The sequence below is a fragment of the Anomalospiza imberbis genome, chromosome 5 (assembly GCF_031753505.1).
Source record: "Anomalospiza imberbis isolate Cuckoo-Finch-1a 21T00152 chromosome 5, ASM3175350v1, whole genome shotgun sequence".
NCBI lineage: Eukaryota > Metazoa > Chordata > Aves > Passeriformes > Viduidae > Anomalospiza > Anomalospiza imberbis.
Genome location: NC_089685.1, coordinates 39,765,466 through 39,784,009, shown reverse-complemented (window position 1 = coordinate 39,784,009; position 18,544 = coordinate 39,765,466). Strand labels below are relative to the sequence as shown.

Below are 18,544 nucleotides of genomic sequence, written 5' to 3'. Positions count from 1 at the left end.
CTCTCCAGTGACAATAACTTCAGGAAAGTGGTTAGACACTGGAACAGGTTGCCCAGAGAAGCTGTGGAAGTGGCTCAAGGCCAGGTTTGATGGGGTTCTGAGCAGCCTGGTCTAGGTGTCCCGGCTCATGGCAGAAAGGTTGGAATTGATAATCTTCAAGGTTCCTTCCAACCCAAAGCATTTGATGATTGTATGAAAATATGTTAGGTAGAAGGCCAATAAAATATGTACTACAGTTGGTCTCCCAGACTGATGTGGCAATAGGAAATCATTATGACAAGGAAGACTTACCTTTGTCCCAAGCCTCTCCACTACAAATTAAAACTCATTACTCTTATCCTTTTTAATCAAGCTCCAACAAAATCCCTATAATTCTTATGTCCAAAACCTAAATTTTGTGGTGGAAGTGTTGTTAGATAATTCCAATACTTTATATTCTCATACTATATATTCATATTTTTTCAGCTTTCTTCTTGCTTCTTTTAACCTATTAATATACACATCACAAAAACTTATAAAGAACTATGATGCATCAAATTTTCAGAACAAATGGCTTACAGTTTCAAAATTAAGCAAACAAAATTAATTCAGCTCTCCTTATTGTAAACATCACAATGCTAATGAAGAGGAATCTGAAGATGTAATTTTTAGCTTTACTTTTTCTTGCCTTACCCTGACAGATTTTTTCCCACCTTCTGTAAGTCACTTATGTCATTCTACAGTGAATCAAACAAACAAAAAATGCCAGCTGGGTTTTATATAGTTTTATCAGTTAAATACTCTTCAAAAGAAGGGAAAGTAGGCCCCTGAAATGTAATCTCTGCTATGAGTAACTCATATTGGCAGCCATACTTTCATAGCTGCACCTTTGAAGTGTGTGTCTTGCATAATGTTTTGTAATGAAATAATATACTCCTTAATTGCAGATGTTCTCGGTGCCAACTGATGTTATTGAAAAGTGAAGAACGTTTGGAAATCAGCTCCCAAGTACATGACTGTCTAAATACCCCCATATCTAATTCATTATTAGACTTCAGATTGTTTAAGAGAATTTTCTCAAATCATGAGTAGAAATGTCCACTCCCTCTAGTCATCCTACTTTGTTTAATGAGAGTTCATGAATGAAAAAGCTTTCTTAAATTTATTGACACAGAGCTGTCCTCTCACTTGAATTATAACTATGTGCGTGTTTGCACCGAGACAAAGCTTACAGTGGATAAGGACTAAAAATATCTTAAACCTAGAAAAACTCATAGAAATAAGACACATGTTTAAATGTGCTCAGGGCTAATTCTACAGCATTCACAAAACTTACTGTGCAGGAAATAACTCAGTTGTCTCATATGGCTTCCAGAATTCCTCCCCATTTCCTCCATACCCTCCTGAAAATATGGTGTGTGTATGGGACTAATCAAAAACATCATATATATAAGACTATATGCCTAGCTAAGAAACTCTCCTACCATCGTGTGTATAATTTGATACATAATTTCAAAAGAGCAAGCAACAAAAACAAATAAAATTAACAAACTGCATGCCATTTAACTGAAATTTTCTAACTTCTACACACCATTTTTGATTTCCTGCAGCCCTAACAAATTCTGGGCCATTAATGTTCTACACAAAGGTATCCATGGAAAATGGGAACTGATAAATCATTTCAGGTAGTACTGAAAGTTAATTCCAGCTCCTTTATATTTCACATATGGAAGTGTACAGGATTTTGGAAAGACTGCTCCTTAACTTTCTAGGATATCAGTCACCCCAATATCTATGGTTTATTGTAACAGTCACAAGAATTTTGCATGTCTGCAAGATTCTTCATCAGTGGCATTGCTCTCAGGCATTTAAAAAGAATGGTCAGAGGGTAAGAGAGCAAGAGACATTTGCTGTAGTTTTGCTTCACATAGATTGTCTTTTATTAAAGACAGCTGATAAAACTTTTCAGTACGTTAACAAAGGCAGTCAGCAGCTACCATTGCAATAACATGGGACTTGTAGCACTGTATAACAAATGACACCACCTACTACTTCAGAGACTTGAAAGGAGAAACAGGCCTGCCTTCATTTCCTTCTTGAGACAGATGCTTTACATCAAAAATAGCTGACTGGCATTTCTACTGAGGTTATAAATGCTGTCTTTTATGGTCTATTTGGAATTATTCCCATTATTAGCATTTTATCGTGGTGTGCTTTTTTCCTTAGTGGTTTTTTGGGGGTGGTGGGGGAAGATGCTCATGGGGAGGAGGGAAAAGGAATAACAGATTAGTTAACGAATAACGAAATAACACAAAGCAAGCATTTAGTTGCCTGAGGTGGTTTTGGTTTACATTGATGACAATTTTTTCAGTTTTTCTCTTAAGTACCAAAAAAAAGGAGAGCAATGGGCTATGCAAAAATCTTATCAAAAAGTCCCCCCTAGAATTAGAGAACTACAGAATCTTCAAATAATTCAAAATCATTCTGAGTAGTATTTCAGAATTACACTACTGTAACCATATACAGTATTGGACCCACAAACAGAATCAATCTTAATGACACAGAAGATGAACTGTCTTCTTGTTTGTCATCTCTGGCTCCACATACAGCAAATGCCATAGCAGAAGTACAGTCCCAAACATGAAAAGACAATTTTACTCCTTCATGGTCAAAGAAGTTGTGGAGAGAGAAACAAATACACAAACACTTAATGTAGCACAAATATACCTTTTGCATGGCAGAGAAGGATGAACAAAGAACAGTCTAAACACAAGCAAGGAAATCAAAATTGTTTTCCTCAAAGCTCTGCTTACAGATGACCTTCTCTGCTCAACACCACAGAGATCAGGGCAGTAGATTCTGAGATGAAAGAATATTTTGTTGATGCTGAGGTACTTCTAAGGAAATTATGGCAATTTTTACCCCAGTAGAATCACAAGTGCAAGATACTTCTCAATTATACATTTTATAAAGTCACTGAAAAGATGTTGCCAAAATTCATCTTGCTCTTAAGGAATTACTGCTGTGTCTGATACTGTAGATGCTTCAAAACAACCCCAGAACTGTTGACTGAATACTGCAATAAGTGTGGCCAACCTACCAGAAACACAGAGGCTGTGTATTGTTTTTAAGAAGTGCAATTAAGGACACATATTCTTTTAAGGATTTCTTTTGATTTAAAGAAGGACACAAAACATCAATCACAAATGAGTATTTCATGCCAGCACTTTGATTTAAAAGGGGTGAAGAATTCAGATATTTCTCTTTGATAACTGAAGACACATAGGTGGTACAATGACTGAGTAGTCATTAGCTCTAGAATGGCTCACTAGGCATGAGAGAAAATCATGGTGGACTGTTGCATCTGATCAGTGGCCACTAAGTAATATGCTGTCGTGCCCTTTTTTATCCTTCTACAGTGATATCAAAATTTTTCTCTTGAACTTTTATTACTTGTGGAAGGAAAAGCAGGAGAGGACTATGCTGAGAGACAATTGCTGCCAGCTGCATCTTACTCTCCAATGCAATACACTGACAACACTGTAAATTCGTCAATGGCACGTGGAAGCAGACCTTTTTATCGGAGTGATCTGGCATTTTCAGATAAACCTAGCAGCAGGTATGGAGAGAGACTCATGTTTCTACCTGGTTCTCTACACTATAGGGCTTCTAAAGAACTGCAGTTTGCATATGCTCTGTCTGGTATTTTGTCCCAAACAGTACATGAACCACAGCTAAGACACTGATCTCCCGTAAGCTGGCTAAGACAACAAAAGTCAATTGTCTAGGTACTCATAATTTGATGCAAAAAACATGCTGGATCAAGATGACAGGATGTATTGCAAAGAAGTATGGATCAGACAGAATAAAAAAGCTAAAATTCAAAGTTGAAAGGGATTTACTGTGTCATCGAACCAGACAGCAAAACATTCAGTCCTGCTGGAAAACAAATAAACAAAAAAATCAGCATCTTTGCAAGCTCTTAAAATGGAAAAATGCTCTGCAACTTTTCCTCTACAAAAGTTAAGTACATCACGTAAATTTCAAATCTGCTTATGAACAATTTTAGTAAGTATGCTTTTATGTCAACAACAGTTTCCAGTTTAAACAGTTAAGAGGGGAAATTGAGAGGAAAACATTTACTCTGCCAGTATTAATTTGAACACAGAGAACAGTTTCCACTGTTGTATTAGTCAGAAATGGACTTAAACATCTCTGCTGCAAAGGAAACCTGTGTCCCTATCTAATTACCTTAAGAATGAGTAACATAAATAGCTATATAAATTTAAAGAACAATAAACCAAGGCTCTGGAGGGGAGTGGATCCTTGGATTTAGTCATCATCTTTAAGAGTAGTATGTTCTTAACACTGAATAGAGAATAACCATACCTATTGTTTACTAAAATATCATTAAACAGAAAGAGATCTCATTCACTGTTTACCAAATTAACACATTATTGATTCCAGGGAAGATGACCACCCTGCAGAAAAAAAACGGACCTCCAGAGAAATAATAAATAAACTAATTAAAATATTTTAAAAAGTAAATAGTAATTAAATAGTTTCTGTTGAACACTATTCATGTATAGCCCTGAGTGAGGATAATATATTATGCTAATAAGGCAGAAAGCCAAAATGAGTTAATACCTGGTCACCTTAACAGCTGATGATATTACAAAAACATTAGGTCATGCTTTTTTTTTTGTTTTGTTGGTTTTTTTTTTTTTGTTTGTTTTGTTTTAGTTTTTTTATTTTTAAAGTTTTGTTATTTCTTTACACTTGGATACTCTCATCTGGACACCTAAAGCAGATGACACTGCAACCCACCTGGTGAAAGAAGGATATATATGGAAATCGTATGCATCTAATCTTGTGTATTTTGAAACACTGGAGACTCTTCTATCTCAAATTGCAAACTACATGACACGTACATTTAAAGCCAGAAATTAAAAACTGAAGGAAGGGTTTCTAAGCATTTTTTTCCTATTTATGGGTGACAGATGAGAGTCTTCATCCACAAGAGTACCATCAAATTATTCAGTTTGCTTCTGAATTGAGACATTAACATCATTAAGAAAACCCAGGGCTGTGAGTCAGGGAAGAGTTCAAGACTTGGCATAGGAAGGAAGCATCAAGCAGTCTACTTTGTTTCTCAAATTACCACATCAGTAGGGGTCATTTTACTATCAGTGCTCTCCAGCCAGTGAAGATTTTTTTTTCCCCTTAACATCTTGTTCATCTCAACCCTCCAAGACTGCTCAGCATATTATAAACATAGTTATCCAAAACCAAACTACCATATATGGATACATGTTACATCTTGATACTGAAAAACTAGCTACCATTGGCCTTCATCTAAGCTCAGGGCAGGCCAGTTTACAGATCAGCAAAAGCACGTGTTACAACTGTTAAAGGCTGTGGATCCTAATAACAGCTGAAAACATCCCACAAAAATGTACTTACACTTGTAATTTCTGTGTATCTAGACATTTTTTACCAATGGCCATGTATCAACTGCTTTGGTTAATGCTTAAGAAGTCTCCTAGTAATCACTCAGTTTATATGGAAAATGTGATGGACATTTTTAGATAACATACTTGTGTTACCACAATAAAAGCTAAAGAGGAACATACGTTATGAGCATTTCATATTATGGTTGTATTAAAAAAAATATATATAAAAAAACCCGTAACATTTTCCAGACCACAAAGTGTTTCTAATTAAACTTCTTTGCTTTCCAGCTTAAAAATTGTCATCAGTATAGGACAGGATAATCTTATTCAGTGTTCCTCACACTTTAAGATTCCATTTAAAACAAAGAAATCCAAATTACTTAATTTTTGTTTATAGAAACCCAACTGCCTGCAATTTGATTATTTTAATATATAGTTATGATTATGTTATGAACACTTAAAAACTTATTTACCTTATCCAACACAAATATGCTGCAGACAAAGTAGGAAGTCTGTACTTCAGGCAAATGAAAAACCTGGTGAACAGAAATTTCACCTGTACTATGATAATGACAAAGAGAAATTGCTCCAAATCTTTCACTAACAGAATTTTGTCCTAGTAATACAAAGTAAGTTTATTAAAATGAAAATCAATTTGGGAGTAAATTATATTTTACCTGCATTTTCTTTCTAAACCTTGGAAAACAGAAAAGCAAAGGGCTTTGTGTTGTTGCCTAAAGACAAAGCCCACTTTTCATTTAAAAGAAATGTAAAATCTTAAAAAAAAAAACAAAAACATGCTTCACCCCAGCAGCTCACATGCAGGGCTGATTAGAATAGCTGTCCACATTAACACAATCAGAACTTGCTAATCTTCAGAGAAAGGTTAATGCAGAGATCATCAGAGTTTTTAATCACAATTATACTCACACTATTAGCACTACAACATGTTCATTTTTCCAATCAAATACAATGCCATTAGAAAATAAAAATGTCTGCTGAGATTGAATGCATTATCCATTTACTTTTGCCCAGATACTCATCAAATACATCAGTACACAGAGAAGTTTGTAAGCTTTACCAAGATGCTTGTAACAGGTATATTGCATTAGAGTTTCTGGGTTTGAGTAGACTAGACAACAATTGCAGTTTCAAAAAGAAATAATGCTGATTTCTAGCCTTGTAAATTTAACTAAGCTCTCGTTAGGGAGAATATCTCAATATAATGAGATTTCCAATACTTCAACCCAAATGTTCAGTTGAACATTAAATTTCTAACAAGCCTTTGCACCTTTGACTGACACCTGAATTAAATGCTTGAGAACCAGATTAATATTGGTATAACTGTACGTTTTCTAAAACTATTTAGGTATTTCTAGTCAAAAGGCATTGTTTTCAGGCTTATTGTATAAACCATTATGCAACTTGACATATGTGCTCTGAGTACAAAGAACAATAATTTTGTTAATTTTTTAAGGCTTCCATCATGCACAATCATTATTAAGACAGCCCACAGACAAAGAGCAGTCTTGGAGCATTACAGAAAAGAAAATGCTAGGAGTTTCTGAGGCATTGCATATTTTTCTTCTCTTTGTCCTTTTTCATCTGGCTCCTATCACTTCCATGCTTTTTACCTAATGCAATAAGCTTATGCCCAAACTTGTCTTGATTTTGATTTTTATGCACAGAATTATGAGAGCAGCTGAGAAGAGAGGCATGTACTGGAGGTCCTTTGCAAAATGCTGAATTACAGTGTTCTGTGTAATTCATAAAAATTCATGCCTTACTTTTTGGCAGCCAGTAACTTGCAGGTGTCCCCTGTATAGTATTTAGCAATTAAATGTACAGTACATATTAAAATTATTAACTTCCACAATAAGTGCACAAATTTAATTTTTATTCTTACAGTTTAAAGATTTCAGGGCTGCAGTTTCTAAAATTTGGTCTTTTGATCATTAATAGTAAGACCATTGATTGCTTACTAGGCTTTTACAAGGTTGTGACTTCTAAAAAAACAAAATCACTTGCAGCTAGTGTAGCCTTATTTACCACATCTGAACGGTGACACATGTGTTTACAGTAATTAATATCACTTATAGCAAGACATGTTCAGTGGTAAATGACACATTCTACTCTGAAAGACTGCACTTGATGCAGCATATGCTGACAAATGCTGTTTATCAAACAGAAGTTTTCTGTATTTCTCAAACTAAAGATTTAAGAAATGGACACATGATGAAACAATTTGAATAATATTTTCCTTTTGTAAAACCGTTAAATTAATTACTTCTAAAGGCACAAGAGGACAATTGATATTTGCAAGACTAGCACCAAGAAATCAAAGTTCAATTCCTGCCTCTGAAATTCAGTGTTAGAAATTATTCAGTAAAACCAGATGCTTGATCCAAACTGGACCAGAAAAAGCCCTCTATGGCTGGGGCAAAGTATAGTCTGGAGCCAGTAGAATTGCTGAGCAATTCTGTAGTTGATAACTCAGATTATTTTGCCACAATTTTTACTACACCTATCACTCATTCTATATGAACATCAGAGGATCCCACAGAAATTAACTTTGGGTTCTACCAGTGAACTTTCTGTTCAAGCTCATTTTTCCACCCAAAACAAAAAGTTTGTCTCCTGTGCAATTTCCATAATCTCTGTTCAGAGAGAATTTTCTTTGTCTATTATGGGTTAAACATTCAACTTGTGAACTAGTCAGTAAAAAAACTCTAGCAATGCAACTATCTGATAGAATTTTCCAAACAGAATTAATGAAGGAACATGGATCTTTCAAAAAGGACAGAAAATGTCTGACAATTTTAAGTGCATTTAAATGGAGTCAGAATGTGAAAAAATGAAGTAGAACTACTGAGTTGCACTAAAACTCCACCAAATAACTCCCCCATAAATATATTATTCATTCACATCCATAGAATCTAAGAGACATACAGCAAATCTTCCTGTGGAATTTAATCTAGGGGTTTTATTGTGAATTTTATTTACTGTTGGTGTTTTATTGGAAGAAGTTTATATTTTCTTTCATGCTGTAATTGTTTGCAATGAGCTTGAGGCAGCCAGATGTTGAGGCAACTGGCACTGTTACAAACCATAATGTCAGATTAAAGTTATTTATTGTTAAGGAAGACAATCCTTTACTGGAACACCTGAAGAATTAGTAAAACTTCCTCAGCCTAGTAATAAAGCTGCTCATTGTATGGGAGACATTTCAATAGGGTAGGTACAACGGATTACACATTTGCTCTTCAGTAACACTAACTGTGGTAAACAGAATCGTGTGAATGCAAAATGAAGAGGTAACCAATAAACAGTGGGGTTCAGACAGTCTCAAAAATGGACTGTTCTTGGGGGGAACAAGCAACTCTCCACCCACTCCCCACTGCACCTTCTCATTTGCAGGCGTCTGATCTCTGGACTAACTTTCTGAGGCAAAAATAAGTTCAAACTGATACTGAAGTTACTCTTAAAGACAAATTCAAAGCAAATTACTTCATACAGACACCTGCCACCCATCCCCTTTCTAGCAGTCTGCAAATGTACAGTTCTTTTCAGGCAGATCTCAGACCAAAACCGGCCTCAATACTGGGCAGTTCTCCGCTATACACAAAATTACATTCAACCTAAAGGTGTGGGAGGGTGGGGGAGAAGACCACTTGCAGCAAAACCATCTTGTGAGAAAGCAACTTACTCCAGAACTGGGTAACCTAGTAGAATATGTCAATACACAACTAAAAATCATTCCTACATTGAGAAATACATCAGAACTACAGATTAGGAAGAAAATTAGGAAGTTATTTATTGCAAAATATCCTACTGAGAATGTACAGTTGCTGGCTTTATTTAATGGGCATTAAACTCACATTCTTATGAGTTCTAATTGCGTGATAAATCCCTTGCATTGTTTCTAGAATCAGCACTAGAACACTCTATTAGGAAAAGCCTTGCTGGATTCTCTTTTAATTGAGTTCAAACAGATGGTTTAATTTCTGAAATGCTAATCTACTGGTGTGAGTTTTCTATTTCATGGCACTTCATTTCTGATTGACACCAAAGCCAAATTTACCAGGCAAAGGCAATCTTGCTCTCTCCAGGAACTGATGTGGGAAGCACAGTATCCCCTACTAGATTGCTATCAGACTGTAAATCACAATCAAGTGTATAAATCTATCCATGATACACCATCTTCAATTCCACAAATTCAGGAGACTGCATCTTCACAAAATACTATCTCTTATCATCTCAAAGCATAATGATTTATTTAACTCAATAGTACAAATCTAGACTATTTAGTTTTCTATTAATTCATTTCAAAAACCTAGTTTTCAAATCATTCAGTAAATAAACATCACAGTTGAGTACAAACACAAACATTGTGCAGTTTTTTTCATTCTTGAAGAGTAAGGACAGGAAAAAAAGAATATCTGCCTACTAAGATGTAGAAGAAAAACACTAAAATGCTAGATGAAACAAATCTTCATTCCAAGGGACAGGCCTAGCTGACTTTACATCATTTTTTTCTTCAAACATTTTTGATGGTGGACTGAACATAAGATAAAGACTACATGAGATAAAGACTGGCATAGTGAAAATAATGCAAGATTTCCATTCAAGTTAACTGAGGTGCAATCGTACAAAATTTCTGAATCAAAGTCTTGACAATTAAATAGCTCAAGAATTACTTGTTATGAGAATGCCTTCACTTTGGAGAATTTATGAACTATTCAAGGATTACATCACCTAATGGTACTGGAAGAACATGGGTAGGTGCTGAGAGAGAAAACAGAATCTATAAATTAATACTTCTCTGATTAACTTCTTGAGAAACACACTAAACCAAAAATAAACACATGATTTTTGTGATAACATGGTCTTTTTCTTTTTTGGAGATTTAGTCACATAACATTTTGAACCTGTCAGCAACAGAGCCTAGAATGGAAAATGGCTGCATTAATCAAAGTACCCTGGGGTACCTTTTTTTTTCTATTGTGAAGAAAAGACTTTATTAGCAAGCACACAAGGGATTGCCATCAGACATACTGAAAACTTGGTATGACCTATGTGCTAAGTAAATAGCATATGAATTATCAGAGAGTTTCTTTCTCCCAGACTACATGCTTAGCACAAAATTACTGTTCCAACAGTTCTTGGTAAGAGTAATTGATTATTTAATGGAGTTCTAAAGGTTAAATAAATTAGAAAAGGGGAGTTAGTATACAGATGCCTATTTCCAACATTTTCCCTTTTAGTAAAAGCATGTCTATACATTTCACTGTTCATGAAGTTGAATGACTTGGAAAATACATTACATCAATAATTAGACTGTAGAAAGACTAATATTTATGGGAAATTTGTAAACATTTTTATAGCTAAAAATGAAATAAAAAACACCCTGAATTACCATAACAATGAATTTCTGGCTTACTTTGCCAAGTGTTTCTGAGTATGCACCTTACTGCTTGGAAAACTTTCAGCTAAGGACAGCTCATAGGTTCTTGCATGCTTCCACATGAAATCAGAACCTACAGAGTCCAATTTATCTCACATATGCAGGAGAAACAGAAGCAACTCTAAACAAATCAATGGTGATATTCCAATGCAATATCTGTATGAGCAGAAGAAACTTGAATGAATGTATTTTCATTTCAGTCATTTAGAACTTGCACAGACAAAATAGCTCTGTATTGATTAGAATATCAATGTACAACAAATTATTCTAGATGGGAAATAAACAGCAACTTAAACGCATTTTAATTCAATTTCAAAGCTCACAAATTACACTGACCAAACCAATTGATCTTAGACATTTGTGTGTTTAACTGCTTGTATAATCAGGAGAGTACAAATCAACTCCCCATAACCTGACTCTCACAGAAGTGAAGATGAGAACTGTAATGACAGGATTTCCAGCTTGTTCCTCTGCATCTTACACAAAGATGGATCACAATATTGAGAACTAGATTTAAGTATTCTATAATTGCCCAAAAGCACATTCAATCTTTGCTTTTACAGAGCTGCTACAATGCAGAAGAAAACACATGTATGATTTTCTGGGGTAAGGCAATAAATATTCTCATGTATTTCTCAAAGGAAATTCAGTGTTTTGCACAGCTGAGTAAATCAGTTTTCAAATTATATAACTAATTCTGATATTGTATTTCAGGTACAGGCAAATATCCCCATTCCAAAAGCCTGTATTCTTTCTTCCTCCCTTGATGGAGATCACAGGGATGGAAAACAGTACATGAGGTTTCTTGTTTCTTCTGTTGTATTTTTTTAAGGTGGGAGACACTAATCTCTGCTGAAATAGGAATACTTTAAGATTCAGACCAACACAGAAGCCTGTCTTGAAGCTGACAGTTGTGCACAACAACCCCCCAGATGTGTAATAAAAATATTTTGGAGGGCCGTGAACAAATATAATTGCAAATACAGAAAGAAATAGTTTTGTTCAAAAGAATAAACGCTGTTTTTCCCTAATAGCTGGATGTAAATAATGTATCTGCCCTGGACTTAGCCCCAGATAAGAAGGGGTGAAGCAAAACAACAACAAAAGAAAACAGTTGGGGACTAATAAGATTTTACAAAGCTCGGGAGGAGCAGAGAGACTTTGTGCATGGATAAACTCTTTACATGGGGAAATATTGCTATTTCTGTGCAAATACTAAAGAGTCTTTATACCTGAAATGAAGGGAATCTTGCATTCACTTAATTTTCTTGAATATTTCCATTCTGCACAACCTTTAAGCTAGGTCACCCTTGAACTATGCAGCCTGAAAAATGTCACAGATATTCTGATACCAAATCTCAGAGTCATTTTTTCATGGTGTTTCAACAGGGACAGTCTAACCAATTTACAGTAACCAAGAAAGGGCTCTCTTAACCTTTTGAGATCAGAGAATGATGTCCTCTTTCCAATAAGGATGTTCCACTATCTCCTCTCCCAGTGGAGCTGATCTATGCCTAAGCATCTCACCCCTGTATCTGTTTGAATTAAACTATTAAAAACATGTCATCTGGAAATACAGTTCTCATCAATCATGCCTATTCTTCCTATTAGGAAGTCATAGTACCTGTTTTAATGCCTGAAAGTCCTACATGCCCTGTAACAATTGGTTCAGTCTTTAGCAGGAAGAGAGGAAGGACTGGATCCTGGGAAGTTTTCTTTTTCCTCACACCTTCAACAGGGTCAAAGAAAGGAGGCATTTTCAAGAGGCCAAGAGCCCTGCTGGGCTGGAAGGACTGTACAGCCATTCATATCATTGAGGCAGAAAGTTTGGCACGCTTGAGAGGAAGCCTTAAACAATGCGAGGCTTAGCAGCAACTGGTGCTGGGAGTAGGAAGAGGTGCAGCCCTGACACAGGGCAGGAGAAGCTAGGAGGATCTCTGAGGGCACACAGGCAGTCAACAGAAGCTCCTTCTGCCCCACTTTCAGTACAGGCAGACAACTGAACAGATGGATCTGCTGGATGCTAAGTACTTAAAAATACAGCTTTGTGGTCATGCCACAGAACCAGTAGATAAAGCTAAAATATTACCAGGTGTTCATTATTTTGAAAAAAGAAGTAAACAGGCAGAACAACATTGTAAAACAAGGATTTGCAGCTGTAAATTGTCATGTTTTACTGACAATAATACATAGTGTTAAAACCATACATATACTGTTTCTCTAGGGAATTATGTCAGCTTTATCTGTACTATGCTCCAGAAACCAGGAGTATGGATGGCAAGGCACTCCAGCTGCATTTGAATAACAAGGACAAGGTAGACCTGCTCAAAAGAGCTGAAGAAGCAGCAGGAGATACACTGCTGATGAGGGATCTGCTGTATCCCTGGAGCAGTGCAGCTGTGACATTGGATCCAGTGTAGCCAGTTTTTCTGTCAGCTGAGGATCAGCGGCAGACAATGCAAGAATCGCTGTTAAACCATCCACTACTGCCATAATCAGTAGATTTAACATAGCATAAGGTCTTAAAAAAGTTTATGAAAATTCTCCCTGGCAATAACAGGACATCTCCTTAACAAAGCTGGCAAAATGCATTTAAGCTTTTCCCCTCACAATTACTCCAAATCCGGTAAACCTACGTGAGGCAATTACTGAACGTTCATGAGAAAATCACAGGAAAATTTGGCACAGAAACATTGAAAGAAAAAATATATTATAAAGTAGATCTTGATTATAGATGTTTCAAGACAAACATGCTACATTTATTTTATTTTTTTAAAGATGTAGGTACTAGTGGAAGTATTTTCTTTTAGAAGTCCTGCCATGAATAAACCCCATGAATTATGAACACTTTCCTTAAGAAGGCAGTGAAAGCATGTTATCTCTAAGGTGCCTATGAAATTACAGCCAATTATGTAGAAATCACTAGCATTCTTATTTCACCAGTTAGACAGCTTGAAGTAGAGCTTATTGCAAGCCTGGAGCCCTTGGCATGAAATCTGTACTCCAGCATTGGGAAAAAAAATTAGAGAAGCACTTGTAGAAACTGCTTTTTAATATGATATTGTGTTAACTGATTACATAAGCCCTTCAAGTCAAAAAATAGTTTTGTCCCCCACATCATGATTAAACCATCTAGTGGAAATTGTATTTATTTTGCTTATAGGTACATTTCTCCTTTCCCCCTCACTCTCTGTGTGTGTCTTTATGTATGTTGTTACAGTAAGACATTTAATCAAGCCCTTTTGAAGTGGTAGAGTGGAAACAGCTGTATCTGACAATGTGCTGATGACATGGGGCTTAAAGCTGTCATGAGCTCCAGATTGCAGGCAGCACTAATATGTGGTTGGGATGGTAGTGACTTACAGGTCATGACACCTCCTTGTGGAATGCTCCTAAGCCAATCAGCTCAAGGTGGTGGCTCAAAGTCTTAAGGCTCTGGTGAGCTCTCTTTCATTTAATACTCTTGAGGTCACACTTCAAAGTGCCCTTTCTTCTCAAAAGCCATTGGCCATATGTGGGGGTTCTAGAGCAGCTTTTTAAAGACTGGCTGCTTCAGGCTCAGACTTAAAAAATTAGAAACGCAGCTCTATTACAAAATGATATCTTAAAAGTTGAACAAAGGCTGAAGCTTAAGTTGGTATCTCACACTCTTGTAAAGAATGGCAATTTAAAGACAGTTTCCGGATGACTGACTTTTTCCACAACAAAGAGAGTTTAAAGCTCACATTTTAGAGTGCCTAACGACTTGTTAAAACAATTTCCTGGTTTGTGAAGATTACAATATGTAGGGCACACAGAAATCATCTCTGAATACAGCTTTTCTTCAGCAATACTCACACTAATTACTGTATAAATGCCCAAGAAACTTATGGTTTCATTTCTTCATGCAACTGAATTTATTAAAATTAGACTAATGTCATTAATGTACACTCAAGCCAACACTGCTAGAACAAACACATGTGTTTCTCACTGAGAAGGCTCTAAAATTATTTTGTTTTGATCACAGTACAACACACAATGCAGTAACATTATTTTTTGGAATGCATTCATAAAGATCAAGGGGCTAGGGAGGCTAATCTCTGTAGGTTACCTACAGAGTTGAAGGAAGAAAAGAGAGTCCTGTAAGAAATAATTGATTGCAAATAAAAGTAAGTTTGTTTTCTGAACTGCTTCCTCGATTCGTTTCTACCCCTTGGCTGTCCAGCGGAAGTTGACTCTCTGAAAGCTAAAATAGACATAGCTTGAGAATGCTTGCTTCTTCAGTAAAGACAAATTGTTCCCATCTTCAAAGCAGCAGTATGTTCTACAGAAAATACTGTTGTTCTGAAATTTGTCTGGAAATTACTTTCATGGAGGATAAATCCCCATCTACTGTAAATAAGGCAATTGTGAACATTATTAAGAAAACAACTAGGTCTATATCTCAAACACTAATACAGCCAGACTTGTTTTTAATTTGCGTGCCCAAGCTCCTTTTCAGCTGGCACAGCTATTGCATCAGTGTTTTAATTCTTTCACCATCTGCAGACAGAATTTGTATCCAAAAGCAAGGATGGCATTCAAGATGTGGCTATACATTTTAACACACCTTTGCTGTATTCAGTCATTCCTTTACTGAATATATATTTTTTTGCAAATACTTAATTCATCGTAATAAGACTTGTAATGAAAAAAATAAATTGTATTTTCAGACCTCTCACAACTAGTTCAGTGATGAATGAATCATCCCCAATATTGCAAAAATAAAATCTTTTTATGCTTGCTTTCTTATAAACAATAGCCTGCAATTTTCAGAGAAGTTACATTTTCTGTAACTGAATACTGTGTTTCTGGCAATGTTTTTAGCTGCCTTAGTCACAGCTTTTCTAAAAATGGATTAGTTGAATGAGAATGTGACTCAGGCATGCGGGCATATTGGTGCTCACTGTTGTTCTCCCATTCTGAGACACTGAAATAAAAAGGCTTGTCTAGGAGACAAATGCAAGAGTGGAGACTGCTGTCTGGATAAAGCACTGAATTAGCCAATTAATTATCTCTGAAAGTAGTAAATCAGGTGGCCATTTAAACTGGACATGGGTGCAGAAAAGCTCAGCAGAGCAGTTTCTGCACCCAAAGGGCATATACATTAGGGAGCAGATGAGGAATTGTTGTGCATACAGTATTGCTTCATTCCAAAAGCAACAAGAATGGTTGAGAAACCAAAGAAAGGGATGATGCAAAAGGAAAATAGAATGCTGAGAACAAAACTGTGTCATGATGGCTAAATGAGCATAAAAAAATCACTAACAATCAGTAAAAGACCAAAATTCACAAATTTGTTTACAGTATTACCAAAATCTCTTACTGCTCTTAAGGACTGTATCTTATAGTAGCAATATTAGAGACATTATACAATATGTTATATTTGTAAAGAAATAGATACAAGAGAGTGGAAATCTGAGTTCTGTTTCAGGCTGTGCTAGATGAAAATCTCTCAGGAGCCAGGCATTGGTCTAAAGTTATTCTAAAGAATAAGTGATAATTTAATCGTCTTGGCACAGTGAAAGAAAGAAGTTGATAACAAAGAAATGGATCTTCAACTTGGGATCTGGCCAAGTGGCTGGGCAACCAAAGGAAAAAAATTCATACTGAAAAAAGCAGGGTGCCAGTTTACTTGGGATGCTGCTCCAAAATTCACTCATATCAAACAGTACTGTTTAAAGCACCAGAAGAAGGAAGACACTTGTTAAACAGACCCTATGAGCACTAATTATATTAGTAACAAGGCTGATCCATTGCACAGAATGAGACGTCAATAGTGTCACAGTATTCTCACTGAGAGGCAATTTGGGGACAGACCTGTTAGCAGCTAAGCAGATGCACACAAGCATACAGATAGGTATATGTTTACATACATGGAATGGCAGGAATCTGTATATTACAATTCATGAATACATCTAGTAGTTTGAATTTTCTGTCAAGAAATGTTTCTAGACCATTAGTGATGGATACAAAAAAAAAAAAAAAAAAAAAAAAAAAACAACCAACCAAAGATCCTTCAAGCACTTATTCTGTTTAAGGATATTTCATTATCATCTTGACTCACATGATTTTGCTGATCCTTCATATTTGTACGACAGTGAGAGGATACACAGGCCACATAAAAAATACCAAAATCAATTGTGGGCATTTTTAGGCTGTTAGTATGGTTTCTACAAAGCTCTGGTTTGGGCCACTGCAGTCTTTAGGACAATATCTGGACACACTCTAAGCAGCTGGTTCAATCAGCACTAGAGGATAGTTCTGGGCACATTTAATTTATCGGCACAGATGCTGCCATGAACTACACAGTTCTTCAATCACTCATTCAATTTTCCTTAGAAAAGATTGGGAGCTTCTGTCTTACTATATATGCATTAAACTGCTTACTGCCAAGTAAGCCTCCTCAAGTGGCTTCTTTGCCTCCCAGTCTGAAACTAGTATGGTAAAATTGAGAGTTAATAATAAGAAAAATATGTATGACTACTTGTGGTTTTGTTTACATTTTGAGACATACCCCTGTGAAGTCATCAGAAAGTTGATGATGGCTGTGAAAATGGATACAAGTTTCCCACTCTGCACCAATAAAATATTCTTAAAAAGTCGTGAACCATACTAGCTAGAAAATTAAACTATCACCTAGAACATTAAAGTATAATTATCTTTTGAAGAAAGCTGAACACCAGTACCTATTAGATTTTTACTTGCACTAATCAAAGTTAGAAGAAAGTTTCTACAATAATTGTTTTGATAATCTTATTCTTCAAAAAGGTTGCTTCGGTCATAACATGCAAAGCTTGTTATCAATAATCAGAAATACCTAACCTTTAGAGTACTATTGCCATGAGCTTGCTGTGAGTCACTCCAAAGCTGAGAACCCTCACATGTATAACCATATTTATATAGGGTTATACACAAAAAACTTATTTCTTAGTTTCTGAGAAGCATTTTGAGTATACAATGAAGCACAGAAAACAAAAATTATACCAATTTGCAGACAGCTGAGGGAATACTTTCAACATTAAGGTATCCTCTTAGAAAAAAAGGCAAAAGCGTCTTGCGCTATGCAAGCATTATGAATCACAAAGTCTTTATTGCTATTTCACAAAATATGAAGTAATGAAATAAGTAGTTTTTTGAGAGTCCTTAAGAGACAGTATGAAAATCTGCAATTTCATGTATAAGTTATTATGGGGTTTTTAATTATATTTTGTTGTTGCTTTTGATTTTGAGCTCTGAAAACTCTTTTAAGTCTTCTTTTTTTTTCAAATTTGGGTTTTTCCTTTTTTTTTTAACTGCATTTGCTGACTTATATCCTCAATTTTGGCACTACAGATTTCTGAATTCCCTAGATTTGATTTATTGTATCAACAAAGTGCTATGTATCTAAAATAAATTCTGCCCCATTTATATTCATGATTTTTTTCTTCAAAATGTGAAGGCAATTGAAAAGAAATGTAATATTAAAGTAAAAAATGGTAAGTAAAAAGTATTTCTTTAATTCCTGATGCAATGAAAATTGGAAATGAGCTTCCCTTCTTAAAAGGCATGACACTTACTCCTACATATATCTGCTCAAACACTAAGTATTTCTTTGCCAATATACAACTATATCAGAGATAAACATCTT

General features: G+C 35.6%; 1 protein-coding gene across 4 annotated transcripts in view; it reads right to left on the bottom strand.

The window, feature by feature from the left end:
* TMTC2 (transmembrane O-mannosyltransferase targeting cadherins 2) overlaps positions 1 to 18,544 on the bottom strand; it is a 230,874-nt gene that overhangs the window by 3,687 nt on the left and 208,643 nt on the right. The window lies entirely within an intron of this gene.